Source organism: Teleopsis dalmanni, chromosome 2, assembly GCF_002237135.1.
Source record: "Teleopsis dalmanni isolate 2A chromosome 2, ASM223713v2, whole genome shotgun sequence".
Lineage (NCBI taxonomy): Eukaryota > Metazoa > Arthropoda > Insecta > Diptera > Diopsidae > Teleopsis > Teleopsis dalmanni.
Window position 1 is genome coordinate 33,379,808 of NC_051847.1, and position 14,657 is coordinate 33,394,464.

The 14,657-nt window shown below is 28.6% G+C and overlaps 1 protein-coding gene and 1 long non-coding RNA gene across 7 annotated transcripts in view; one reads left to right on the top strand and one right to left on the bottom strand.

Annotated features, from left to right (window-relative positions):
- The window catches only part of LOC119684885, a 142,784-nt gene that overhangs the window by 78,006 nt on the left and 50,121 nt on the right, over nt 1-14,657 (bottom strand). The gene's annotated exons all lie outside the window — the stretch shown is intronic.
- On the top strand, nt 11,809-14,095 carry LOC119684890. Of its 6 annotated transcripts, none has more exons than XR_005252763.1 (6): nt 11,809-11,893; nt 12,775-13,121; nt 13,186-13,402; nt 13,467-13,638; nt 13,708-13,874; nt 13,935-14,095. It is a non-coding gene; the product is annotated as an uncharacterized LOC119684890 (long non-coding RNA). The 6 variants fall into 6 exon arrangements; XR_005252765.1 differs by having other exon boundaries at nt 13,186-13,367; XR_005252764.1 differs by having other exon boundaries at nt 13,186-13,638; nt 13,924-14,095.

Sequence of the window (14,657 nt, forward strand, 5' to 3'; positions counted from 1 at the left end):
TGACAACTATGCACCATATGCTCTGTGAAGACCTCGAAGGTATACAACACCAACAATATCGTGACAAATATGTTTAAAGTATTGCATGAAGCCAATCCTCAAATTTTTTATGATGACGAATGTATGACAAAACAATCGTTTGGATGTTTACTGTTCCAATTAGTAAGCTAAATAATGTCTAAAAATTACTGACAGCAAACAATGATATCAAGACTCAAATCCAACTTATGTGCTTAATATGAGCAAATGATCACAAAAATATCGTCGCATTGAATTTGATGGTTCACAGCAAGCGCAATATTGTTTGTAAATGACTTAAGCAATAGCAAAGTAGAAGTGAAAATGAATATGACGGCTTTAAATATAATATATCACCATCTCAAATAGTACAGCAAACAATAAAGACTCAAAGTGTCACAATGAATTTGATGGTTTTACATAAATATCGCGTAGAAAATGAGTTCCTAGCAAGTTGAGTATTTGTTTCTTCGTCCTCAGTATCTCATATTGAAGACCATATAGTAAGCACTGCCATCAAGCTTCAATCAAACGCATATAGAAAAAGATGTGACGACAAAAGTGACCTTACAATGAACCAAGATCGTAGCTTCTCCTACAAAGACCGTATCAATTTCGCACCTTATTTCTTAAGTAAGTTATATCTCTTATGTGAGCTAAATATTTAATCATTTGCTCATCATTCTCGTACTTATTATCACTTTAAGATTTCCTGGTCGACACTGTCAGAATATAAGTAAGAAGATTATAATACAACAGGTCAGAGATATACCTGTAACCCCAGAAGTGAAATGCTACTGATTTGCATGTTACTACGAAGCAGTGATCAAAAATTTGTTTTTATCTAATGTAAGAATATTTAAGCATGTATTAAGGTATGAATAAAAAAATATTAATAACTAACTTAATGATTTTAAATTCCATACAAATGCTGAGCATAAGTGACTGTTAGTAGCTAATGAGATGGGGAGTAATTTTTAATCAATAAGGAAATTGTGTAGCTGTTAGAGAAATCAGTATTAAGACTTACTTGATTGGCTTTAACCCCTCGTTATCGCACTTCGACCTGCTGCATAGTCTTGATAGTCTTCACTACACCAAATAATAATCAATTTTAAGTGAAGTTTTATAAACGTCTTTAATCGGAATATAGCCACAGTAGGTAATATTTACAATAACATGTTTCAAAATAATATAAAAAAACACATAACATAACTGTTTGAATTATTGATCGAGAGTTCATCTGCTCGGGACATGGGACCAAGTTCGGCCTGCTCTGCTATATCTTTTGTAATTATTGCTTTTGCTTGATTATTGCTCAACACACTTTATCATAGATCTTTAAATATATTAGATTTAAAAATGCATTCATTAACTTTTAAACGTTCTCATTATGGCTCTTGTTTGACTAATGCCCAATACCCTTCATCATAGATCTTGAATATACTTTGAATATATTTTTCAGATCTTTAAACTCATTCATTAACTTTGAAATAGTATTAGTTCTACCACATCTTATAGCTGCAACTATAATTGATATGCGTCTTATAACACTTAACACCGAATTGCACATACCGAAGTACGCATTACTCATACGCCATGTGGTAGGCAATTTGCCAAGCAAATCGAGCAATTAATAACAAATTAAAATTAATTGATGCTTTATATGCATGAGTGTATAACTAATTTACATTGAATTAAAATAAAATACTTAAGCTCTTACATAAATGTGCTACCAGTAAAATGATTTTAACGAAATTTTTAAGAAGCCAACCAAGGAATCCACTATGACAGCAACGTTCTTCGTAGCAATTAACCTCAGCTTAATTTAAATCATATTTTCCATTCAATTAAGAATAAAATTTTAATGAAATCAGAAAACTCAGTGCAACAATACCTTTACGACTATAAAGATAGGAGAAATATCTTACCCCCTCCCCTTCCACCACTTACACTGACACAACAATGCAAATAAGAAATGACCAACTTTTTCCGAGCATTAATCAAAGTTGAAAATCTGCTGTAAAAAAGTGTTTTTCCAACTAAAGAGCAAGAAAAGAAAAGAGAAAAAAAAAGAAAAAATAAAAAATGGTGAAAGTAGAGAAATGTAAAGGCAAAGCGAAGGAAAACCAATTGAAAAGCCACAACAAACAATGAAAACTGTCGATGCCCAAGAACAAAAGCATAAGAATCGTTAAAGGAGAACGAGAATCAAAATGAATACGCAAATGAAAAGTAATGAAAATTCCACTTTGAGAAATTCTATTTAAAATTTCAATTAATAACGCAGCAAGCACAGCAGGGGAAGTACCCAAAACAGCAAAGCGAAGAACTTATAAAATTTTTACAAAAGAAATTAAGAAATATATTTTACTTAAAGTGAAATTTCTGTGGGTTAAAAGCATTCGAATGGTATGGGCTCGGAATTGGAGGTGTTGCCAACCGCTGCGGGGGAAAGCGAAAAGCAAATAATGTAATAGCGCGAAAGGAAAAAAGGACAGAAAAGTTTTGAAAAGATTGAACCTACTTTGAAATTTGAAAATTCGAAATGAAAAGAAATTAGGAATTAATTAAGAGTACAAGCAGTGAGGCCGCCATGACTTGGCGTCTATGGCGCTGTAATTTAAAGCGGAAACGGAAACGCAATCACTGCCTAAGGATACAATTTCCAGAAATTTCAACAGAATTGACAGCATATTCGAAACCGAAGGAAATATAAAAATTTATTTGCACGTTGATTGCGCGCAAATGATCATTTAATTAAGCCAAAGGAAAAAAAAGGCTGAACTCAGTTCTACGCTTCGGGTTGTTCGGTATTCCTTTTTTTTATGTGTCAGTGCGGGTGCCAATAGAAAAAGGTCCTTAGCAATTGGCAGCAATAAACTTAGAAAATTGTAATATTTTTGTATTTTTCGCTAGAATAAATTTGAGGCTTTGTTAGGGATACTTTTGCTTTTATGGGATTTTAATTTATTTTTATTTTTTTTTCTGCGTTTGTGTTTTTGTTTTCGTTTTTGTTTTCTAATACGTTTTGGTTACTGCTGAGATTTTGTGGTTTTTTAATTTGGTAAATGAAATTTGTGTTGGCAACATTGTTTGATTGGGTTATTTAATGATATGGCATTGCTTTTTGCATACTTTCATTTTGTTGTTGTTGTTGTTGTTGTCGTTGTTGTTGCTTTTTTGGTTTATTACTTAGTTTAGTAGAAGGGTATAGGTTGCCCGGTACTTGTGGTTTTATAGCTGGAATTGTTGTTAGAGTTGTTGGTTTTAGATTTTAATGTTAGCAATCCTGCTCTGTTGTTGTTGTTTTTTATATTTGCAATTCAAATTTTTCAGCCGCCAGTTTGTCCTTAAGGTTTTGTTTGTTACAAACAGAAAAACAATTCCATAAGAAGTATCTAGATTTTTATGTGGATTTAATTAAAAAGGATCCGTACTTTAATTTCACCGTTTATTGTGGTAACAAACTCAATTTTAAAATAAATAAGTTAAAATCAGAAGTAATGAAATTTTTTAAAATAAATAAAAAATTTTGTAAATTTTTCATAGAAATGAAATGGTGAAAATTTCAAAGGAGAAAATATTATACAAATGAAATGGCAAAAATTCTAAAGGGTACAGCCCCATTCCTTAATAAATTATAAATTATTAAAGTTTAAATAATTTCGTTAAATAAATTTAATAAAATAATTATGATAAAGATGTCTAATATATACTTTTTGGATATATTTAAGAGTAGTATTTACTAATAAAATAACTACACATTTTTTTGAAACAACATATATAAAAACTTTTATTTAATAACTCGCACATTATTATAAAATATATTTTAATGGGGTAGTAGGTCAAATATGTTAATCATATCCTGTTTGTAAGACCTATTGTAGATCAACTATAAATAGCTTTTATAGCTCAACGAAATTCCGACAAGGAAAAGTTTTCTTAAATTTTCTATTATTTCTATTGTATCTACTAAAGTGCCAAATTTTTTTTTTGTTTAGAACTATTTTTCTGACTAAGTGTTGAGGTAAATACGATGACATTTTCATGACACTCAACCTAGAATTTTAGTGATTGGTACCCTAGTGATTGGGTAAGTATGAAAATTTTTTCATGAACCTCAACCTAGTATAACCCTTTATCGTGCAACTATATAATAAGGTAAGCGAGATGAATTTTTCTTGGAACTCAATCTAGAACTATCATTCCGAATAGATGATAAGGGAAATGGGTGTACTCAATCTAGAACTATCTTCTATCTAAGTGATATAAGTGGGGTCTATTTTTCATGAAAGTCAATCTAAAATCATTGTTCTAAATAAATAATAATTACAGTATTTTCCACATAAAGTTTGATGCCATCCATATTAGTATTTAAAGGCATTGTCACTATAAAATAATTTAAAGAAATATTTAGTGATTAAGACTTATATTGAATTATCGGTGCATTTATCGACGAAATTGAACTGAGTACGGATTATGAAAATATTTCCTGCAAGGTATAAAATTGAGAAATAGACCCAGAGTGGTACATCACTTTCAGTAACACCAATTCCATTGTTTTCAAATAACAATCTACAGACGGGTCGAAGAGTTTTTCATAACATACAGCAAGGCCATCACTTCTCTGTTTGGAAGATTTGGGACGACTGACATCCTTAGAGAACTCCAGATTGATCCGATCAAAAAGTACAAAAAGTTTAACGAAAACTGGTAGACTTACCAACACCGCGTTATCGATTCTCAGAATAGTTATAGACTCCTCGGGAAGGTATGCAGATCTGTGTTCAGTTATTGCTTAGTCTGATGAAGTGATATACAATAATCCAGTCAAGGAGTAAAGAGGGGTTATGAAGAAATCTCGCAGATAATAGAGAGTAAAAGTGCTCAAGTGCACTGACTCAACTAGCCTCAACATAATAATAATGATAAATTTAAATAAAAATGCAGTTTACTTAATTTAATTATGATTAACAATAATAATGCCATTGCTACTATTTTTTTAAATCAGAGTTGAAAAGACAGTTTTTTATAATGAAGTAAAAATTTAATTATTCCACTGAAGGGGAATAATTTAAATTTTACAAGTAATACAAACACAAGTCAAGCAAATATTTTAAAGTAATTTTTCTTCACTGCCTTATTTAACACTAAAAAATATCTAGTAACTTTCCCCAACATACCTATAAAAACAAAAAAAAAAAAAAATAAAAGAAAATGTTACGAAAAACTCGCTGCCAAGAAAATGTGACTAAAATCCACTTAAAGACAAAACGAATCAATTTTAAAGCGTAAAACTTTAGACAAAAACAAGTCATAAAGATAAAGAAAATTTATGTGAGACCACTAAACTAAAAAATTAGGTTAACGATTCTGCTACATCCTTGGCAAGACAAGACAAGAGGGAGAAACTTGCTATATTTCGAGTGCTACATCACCAAAATTACAGGCTGCCTAACACAACCGCCAAGTAATTTTCGAGTAAAATCCATGAAAACAGCAACAAAAATATTTTTCCTGCTTTCAGAGCGGGCGGGAATATTAAGGATTTCAGTAGGATTTTAGTGTCCCCCACTTGTTATGTTGGTTGTGAGTGTTGTTTACTGATGACAATCTCAAACTGTCAAATGGTTCGTCCACAAATACGTTCCAAAAACCATTGTTGACTTTTATTTGCCAACAGTTATGACGGCTCATGTGCCTTACCAGCTCCTCTCTCAGCTCAGCTACTTAGGCGATTTTAAGTGGGCATTAACAGTGCGCGCCTTTACGTTTTTACACTCGGTATAAGCATTCACATATAATGAATAAAATCACAGCCATAATGAAAAAAACCAGAAAAACAAATAAAAATTGTAGGAAATATTTTAAATGAATACTTCACAGTAGATTCCAAACTCAGCGAGGATAAAAAACCATTTGTTTATAAATGAAAGGACCTCATCGGCTTTGATTTTGTTTAGTTTTACGGTTGAGGTTTGTAAGTGAATCGCTTGCTCTAGGCTGTTACGTTGCTAGTTGCCAGTTGCCAGTTGCCAGTTGCCGGTTGCTAGCTACTTAAGTCATTGTGGTTATTTACAGTTCGTCTGGCATATTTATTTATTTAATTTATTATACAAGTATATATATATATATATACAAATATATATTTTTTCTTTTGGTTTGTCATTTATTTTTTTTATTGGTTTTTTCTTTGCTTCGTTGCCTTCAATTTTTTGTTAATTTTTAAAATGGCTTCTTTTGCAATGGAATTTTTTTTTTTACTGATGATAAAATTTATTCATGGCTTACGCAGTAATTTAAATGTTTTAATATTCAATTTTATAAGGATTTGTAGATATTAAGTTTTTAGTGTTGAAATATTTTTCAATATCAAAAATATGCTCCAAATAAATATTTTTATGAGAATAAAAAAAACTTAAGAAATATTTTTTAGTTTTAATTAAAAAATATATAGGTTTTTTTTATTTAAAAAATTAAAAATGATATTCCGAAGAAAAATTTTATCAAATCTGGTAAGGTTTATAGAAAATGCTACTATAAGTGGACTGTGTTTAGAGAAAGAAACTATTAGTGAACTGATTTGATTACTAGAAAGAAAAAATTTATGACCATAGAGGAATGAATCATCTTAAAACTGCTATCCAACAAATACTTTAATACATTTCTCATTTAAGAAATGAATGGTCAAATGAATCAAATGATTTCTAGAAACTGCTACTATACCTAGACTAAGCTTAAAGAAAGAAGCCATAAGTGAACTGAGCTAATTACTGCAAATTTATAACCTTAGATGGATGGATAAATTATCTTGAAGCAGATATTCAACCACAATTATGTTAACTTTTCACGTTTCAGAAAGTAATAGTCAACTGGTACATTAAAAAGCCTACCTAACTTCTGTAGTATATTCCAGATGAACACATTTCAAATTATAGATATGAAAGCAGTATCAATTACAGACCACACACTCTATAATAAAAGTGCTGTATTATGGTTTTACCTAAGTTGCAATTTAAAATTTGATTAAAATAAAATATATAATAATAAAATAAAATAAATTATCTATAATAACCATATACTTAATGTTATAAATGTAAGAAGCCCATCCACATTAAGCAAACGGCATTAGGTTTCTTTAAGGTGAAAACCGTGACATCGAGAGGGATAGAGAGGGATATCCTAAAGCACATGAATTGAAGAGAAAAGTATCTCTTATGTTGAAACTTTTACAAAAATTTTAACCCACGAAAACCATATCTTACGAATGAACGGCGTAGATTTCCACCACAATGTGGAAAATTCAGTCCAGTAATTAATGAGGAAGATGTGATAAAAGACTTTATACCAAGAGGTCAAAAGTTTATGTAAGTAAAAGTAAAGTTTTACAGAATTGTATTAGAATTGTGTTTTACAGAAAGTGTTAGATCGCTAAATATGGTTACACAAGCAATCGGATCTATATTTCGGTGCTACCCGATTTTTTTAAGGGTGTCAGTGTTTACTATGCTATCTTAAGTTAGCTTAGTAAAGCCTATCATAATTGAAAATTCTTGCTGAGTAATCATAAGGATTTAATGGGCTGTCGTTCTGAGAAAAAAAAAGATCTCTAAAATCGTGTTTGCATTCTAAGAAACAATTTTGTTTTTAATTTAAAAACGTCAGTTCCATTTTAAGTTAACAATATTCAGTAATTGTATGGATTGTCGTTATGAGGAATAAAATAAATCATAATTGGATACTAAGAAACTACTTTGTTTTCAATTTTAAGGAGTCAGTTCCGCTTTAGGGTAATACAAATAAAGCTTTAATAGCTTTATTTCTTGACTGCCTAATACATATCCTACTTTTGTCTCAGTTTTACTTTAATACTTCATCTTATAATTTAACTTTTTCAATACTATATTTGCGCAAAGTCCTATAAAAAGAATTTTACATTAAAATACTTTAGCATCACCAACGCAATTGCTAATACGTGCAGGAAAATTTTGCAAGAGGGAGACGTAACGTTGCATAAAAAAATTCCGTATACACTTTCATGTTCATGCATGCATTATTTACGTAATTTGGTATATCATAAACGTACTCTCGCAGACTTATAAAATTAATAATTAATGCAATTTCGCAACATAACAGTACATAGTATGAATAACGTTGCTTACAACACAGCAGAACACAGAACGCACTGAACACACTCACTACTCAACCCCAAAAGCACGCAACACATTTTGTACGTACGTAACTTTAGCGGTACTCACGTAAAATGCGCATCACTGATTAAGAAGGAATAATCAAAAAAAAAAAAAATACCAAAAAATTGTGCCTCTCACAGTCGAGAGGTGCTTAAATATTTAACAAATGATGAAGTCATTGAGCTCGGTGGAGCAGATTAAAACTCTAACTCATTTACATTGCAGCAAAGGTAACTCCACTGTTAGTTCCACTGGAGTTCTGTTCAGTGTACACTGCATGTATTGCAAGTAATGGAAAATCGAATACATGAAGTGAATGTGAGTCACTGAAAGTGAGAGGAAAAGTAGAAACGTCATGCTTATTTGTAACTTAATGACACTCCACATACTCTACACACTTTGATTTTATTGAAACTGAAAAAATTCTATTAAAGGCGGTACTCCTGTGGCGAAGTGCCACAAAGTATATTGATTTACATTGACGATATTCCCTTTAGCGTTTCTCTGGGTGTGTTATTCGAAACGAGCGTAGAAAGCAGAAAAAAAATATTACAAACATAAATAAAAAATATAGAAAATTTTAAAAAATAGAAAAGAAATTAAAGAAAATTTTATTGAAAGGAAAAAAAAATTATTTGCAACACATAAATAAAAAATATTATAAAAAATTGAAAAAAAAATTAGAAAAGAAATTAAAGGAAAATTTTAAAAAATTTACATAAAAATCCTGGGAAAAATAAATATTATAGAAATAAGTCCTCCAAACACTAAACCTATGGGGTGAAATTGTAACTTTGTTATACATTAATGGATTTGTGCATTAATTATGGCTTCGGCAGTTTTTCCTTTTGTACAAAGACATAAGGGGGAAAAACCTTAACTGCAAACAATGCTGTTGTTAAGCTTTGTTTGGTAATTTGTTGGAAATATTTTGTTATTCCTTGTACTATATCTACCAACACATATGAATTTCACAACCCGCATAAGCTGCTTTTAACTTAACAGGCTACCCTCGTTAAGCTTTTAATTTACCTTATACAGATTTTTTGGTTGAATTTAGCCATTGGCGTTCATTCAATGTTAATGAAATTGAATGTAGAAGTGTTTTTCCCTTTACTTCATGCATTTTGCTGGAAAAATATTAGAAATCGCCTGTAGGCGTAGATAATGTAAATAGAATTGTAGTCTTTTCTATTTAAATCTATTTGTGTTGCATGTTAAATGAAATTAATTGAATTGCCATCAACGCTTTCTTCAACTACTCCGTCGTCGCCTTTACATACGAAAAGTAATTATTTTGCAATTAGAGTCAGTATATCTAATGAATATTAAAGCTGAATCACTGATTTTGTTTTTAGATCATTATCGCAGTAAAAATAATTAATTAGTATATAAAATTATATAAATATATTATTCATTTGGGTATTTCAGTTTTATTTAACATTTGTTAATATCGGAAGTCGTTTAATGGAAAATTGTACTTTATTTATTAATTAATTGCATTGTCGATATTTATTTATAATAGTAAAATTTAATTTAGTATATAAAAAATTTAAAAACTGACAGATTTTATAGATTTCATTCGATGCAAATAATTATAATTTTTTGTAGAAATTGTTTTAAGGATTATACTTTAAGGATTATACTGTGATTAGGAGATTAACTATAAAAACTTGCCCGTATAAAGTGAAAATTATGGTTGTATATAAATTATATTCGACTTGAAACATTCGTAATATTTGTAAATGTTGATTAAAATATTACAACATTAAATATTGAAAGCAATATTTAAATATAGTAATATTTATAGTATATTAATATACTTTATATATTATAGGTATATCAATATAGTATATAGATAGTATAGTAATATAGTATGTAATAATATAATAATATAGTATACAAAAGTTTAATAATATAGTATATAATAGTATAGTAATATACTATATAACAGTACAGTAATATAATATATATATATTATAGTATATTAATTAATATAGTATATTTATAGTATAGTAATAAAGTATATTTATTGTATAGTGTATATATTTAATAGTATAGTAGTATAATATATTTAATAATACAGTAATATAGTAATATATATAGTATAGTAATATAGTATACATATAGTATAGTAATATAGTAGATTTAAAAGTATAGTAATATAGTATATTTAATAGTATAATAATATAGTATATAAAATAGTATAGTTACATAGTATATTTAAAGTATAGTAGTATACTATATTCAAATTTAGTAATATTTATAGTATAGTAAGAAAGTATATATATAGTATAATAATATAGCATATATATGGTATAGTAATATAATACAAAATAGTATAGTAATAAAATAAATATAGTATAGTAATATAGTATATATATAGTACAGTAATATAGTATATATATAGTATAATAATATAGCATATATATAGTAAAAGTAAAAGTAAAAGTAAAAGTGCTCAGGTGCACTGGCTCAACTAGCCTCAACATAATAATATAGTATACTGATACAGTACATTTATATATAATACTAGCGGACCCGACAGACTTCGTTCTGTCAAACAGATTTGGAATGTGAGAGATTTGTTTTTTGTAATAAAGTATATATATACTCTACTAATGTAGTATGTATGTATAGTATTTTAATACAGCAATAGTAAGAACAATGGTTTTATGTAGAAAATAATCGATTTATTATATTCTCATTAACTTATAAATATTGATTAAAGTATAGAAGTGTAAATGAAGTGGAGATTAATTATTCAAAATTTTGCTTAAATAACTTGGTAAATGGATAAAAAGGTTTTGTGGTAAGTAAGGACAGAACAAAGTATTTTCTTTCAACAAACACATCTCCTAAGCGTCTTGGGATCCACGTCACTGTTAACAGCTATAAGTTCAACTTTGTGAAAGATTTTGTTTATTTAGGAACAAAAATGGCGTCACCCTCAAGATACAACGAAGAATCACTCTTGCCAACAAATGTTACTTTAGGCTAATAAAGCTCTCTTTCTCTACAAAGAAACATCACCCACTACAAGTCGCTCATCGCGCCTGTCATGCAGTATGATGCAGAGGCTTGAACAATGATAAGAACAGTGATAAGAAGGCGTTACAAGCATACGAGAGAAAAATTCTTTGGAAGACCTTTGGTCCCTTAGGGGTTTGTGACGAGTATCGAATTAGATGAAACGATGAGCTGTATAACCTATATCGCAATGTTGACATAGTTAAGCGCATTAAAATTCAGCGGCTTGGCTGGTTGAGTCATGTTGTGCGAATGGCAGAAAGTGCTCCGGCTAGAAAGGCGTTAGATTTAATCTGGAAACCTATGTTTAAATAATAAAATCTCTTAAAAATTAGAATTGATATTTATAAATGTTTATATATTTACATCTTTCTTTGGAAATGTTGATCAAATTATAGCTGTATAATTGATACAAAGATTGATTATTGTTGTGATGTCACTAACCACAACTTGCTGATTGCTTAAGTGGTTTAAAAATATACTAGATTAAGTTACCAAAGCAAATTTTATTTAATATAAAAATATTTATCTGTCAAATAACATTTAAATTATAAACATGATTTATATAATAAAAATTTTTATAAATTATATTTAAATTACAAAAAGTGGATTTTATATAAATTCAAATGAATACGTTTCGAAAAATCGGGGTAAGTTACAAGCATTACGGACTTAAGTACTAAATTTAGCACTAAAAACAAAAACCAATCAATAGTATTTTCATCACAAAATAGGAAATTAGGTCCATATACTAAAAATTATTTATAATTATATTTTTTAATGTAATTAAGAGCTTAATGATAGAAGCTTATGTCCAAACAAAAAACTATGTATACAGTTTTATAGATTAGAACCGATTTATAGTAATCATACTTTTTGTTTAATCCTAATTGAAAAATAAACGTGTGAATAATTAAGAGATTAAATGGACCAAATTTTTATGTTTTTATAATTAAAATAGATTAGCAATAATCATAATTTTTTAACTAAAATTTATCAAATAAGTTATGTGTTAATTCACAAAAATCATTTAAAATATGTAAATTATTGCGGAGTATTTAGATTTAAATAGACTTCATTTTATTGTCACTTTAATGAATATTAATTGAAGGCTAAAAAATTAAGATCATTAATAATTTCTATTAAATTAAATGCATTTATTATATTAATTAAAGAAAGCTCAAGTTGATTAAAAAATTAAAAATGTTTCAGAATTGTAGGGTTTAGGGATTTACACTGTTCATTATTTATATTTTAAGCAGGAATAAAAATATATTGAAATATTAAGTAATATTTTACCTATACGTATGTTGGTTAATTTAAGTATTATATTATATACAAAGAATTTTAATAATTTTTTGATAACTTCTATTGCTTTATTTACAATATTGAGTATTACTTTTCTATATCAAATCAATTATAGCATTTTTTCATTTAGAATATAACAAAATAATTTTTCATAAAAAAATATTTAGTTTAAGTGTTGGTTCAATTTTCACTATCTTTAGATTTCAAAATTTCTTTTGTGCAGTGTTTAAACTACAAAAAAATGGATAAACAAACTGAAGATGAGCCTAAACTTTTAAACGTTTCAGAAAATGCACCTCCTCAACCAACTACGTCTGAACGTCTTAATGACCTCATCAAGTATTTTGAGGAACGCATTGCGGCTAATGTTGAGGAGTATCAATTGGACAAACAAAGATTTATTAAACAAAATGAACAATTCCGAAAGACTAAACGTAAAATATCGTACTCTGAGGTTCAGCAGGACATAACTAAAAAGGAAGAATGAAGCCTCAAAAAAACTACCAATACGCGATTAAGAGCTCATAAGAAATTTCTTCTGTTCTGGGTTTTTTTGAACATTATTGTTAGGTACAATAAGAATTGCATATAGAAAATAATAATGAATAATATTGTTAATTAAATATTTGACTAGTTATTACTTATGCGATATAATTATTGTAATACGTGAAACAGTTCCAGGACTGATCATTTTCCGTGACCTTCTGGATCTGCGAGTAAACACTTAAAAACTATTTAACACCGTAAAGTGGGAAAGAGACCAAGAAGCACATACTCCTATACTAAACATCGAATATAAATAAAAACTTAATCGAGGTTTGATGCAAGTGCTAATAACGGATTATGTTATAGTATCTGCTAAGCATTTAATTTGATAATATTTGTGAGAAATATTTATTTAAAAATATCTGTCAGTTCCAGGTTTATTCACTTCCAGTGAGCTTGTTGATCTGAAAAAAAGCTCATCAACACCAAACTTGCAAGTAGAAATTAAATACTGAAAATGCTACATAAATAAAAAATTAACCCAAGTTTGGTGCTTTCTGTGCAATATTGGACACTTCCGAGAGTGGAAGGAAGACTTAAGGTACAATATTGCATATAAGTCTTAATAATGAACTATATATATTATGTCTAAACAATTTAATTCTATTAGTTCTAGAATTCATCACTTCTAGAGATCTTGTTGATCTGAAGCTCATCAACATCGAACTTAAAAGCAGGAATTGAATACAGAAGGTGGTACACAAATAAAAACTTACATTGGTTTTGGAACTTTCTATACAATTTTGGACACTTGCGGGAGTGGAAGGAAGACTTAAGGTATAATATTGCATATAAGTCTAAATAATGAACTATATTATATCTTAAGTATTTGAGTAGATAATACCAGTGTGATGTAATTATTGTAATAGATGCGCCAGTACCAAGACTGATCATTTGCTATACCTTCTTGATCTGAGAGTTAAGACAAAGAAACTCATTAACATTAAACTTTTAAAGTTGGATCTTGTTGGATACTTGAGTAAACTTAAGATTTGGTCTGTTTTAATACCTGCATCACTTTCATGTCCACTAGCGATAATTCAAATCTTTTCAGTTCCTAAAAAAAACTCCGTTTATTGTATATTATGGCACTACACACAATAGTTATATATTTTTTACAAAAATTTTGAGTTTCAAAAATATATCTTCTGTGTTTGAATGTCTTGTGTTTTATTTGCAGTAAACTATGTTACATATTGCCTTTTGGTTAAATAACTAAAAGTAATGGCACTTAATTTTTTTTTGTCAGATTAAAATTATTTAGGGTAATATAATTTATTGTTCAATTAGTACTATATAAGCCACTGCTATTTATTTATATTTATTTATTTATAATTAAATAGCAATGGCTTATATAGTTTGAACCAGAAATACATATTATATTTGAGAATATACTGAAGCTGAATTTACAATTGTTTTAGAGCGAGATGGATGACTGGCCAGAAATATATTCCACTTAAAAACTGGAATATTCCGAAATATACTTTCAACTGGTCATTAATAAATTTTTAAATATTTAACCTATTCTGCAACAGTCCTAACCCTATCTAAGATTTGTGT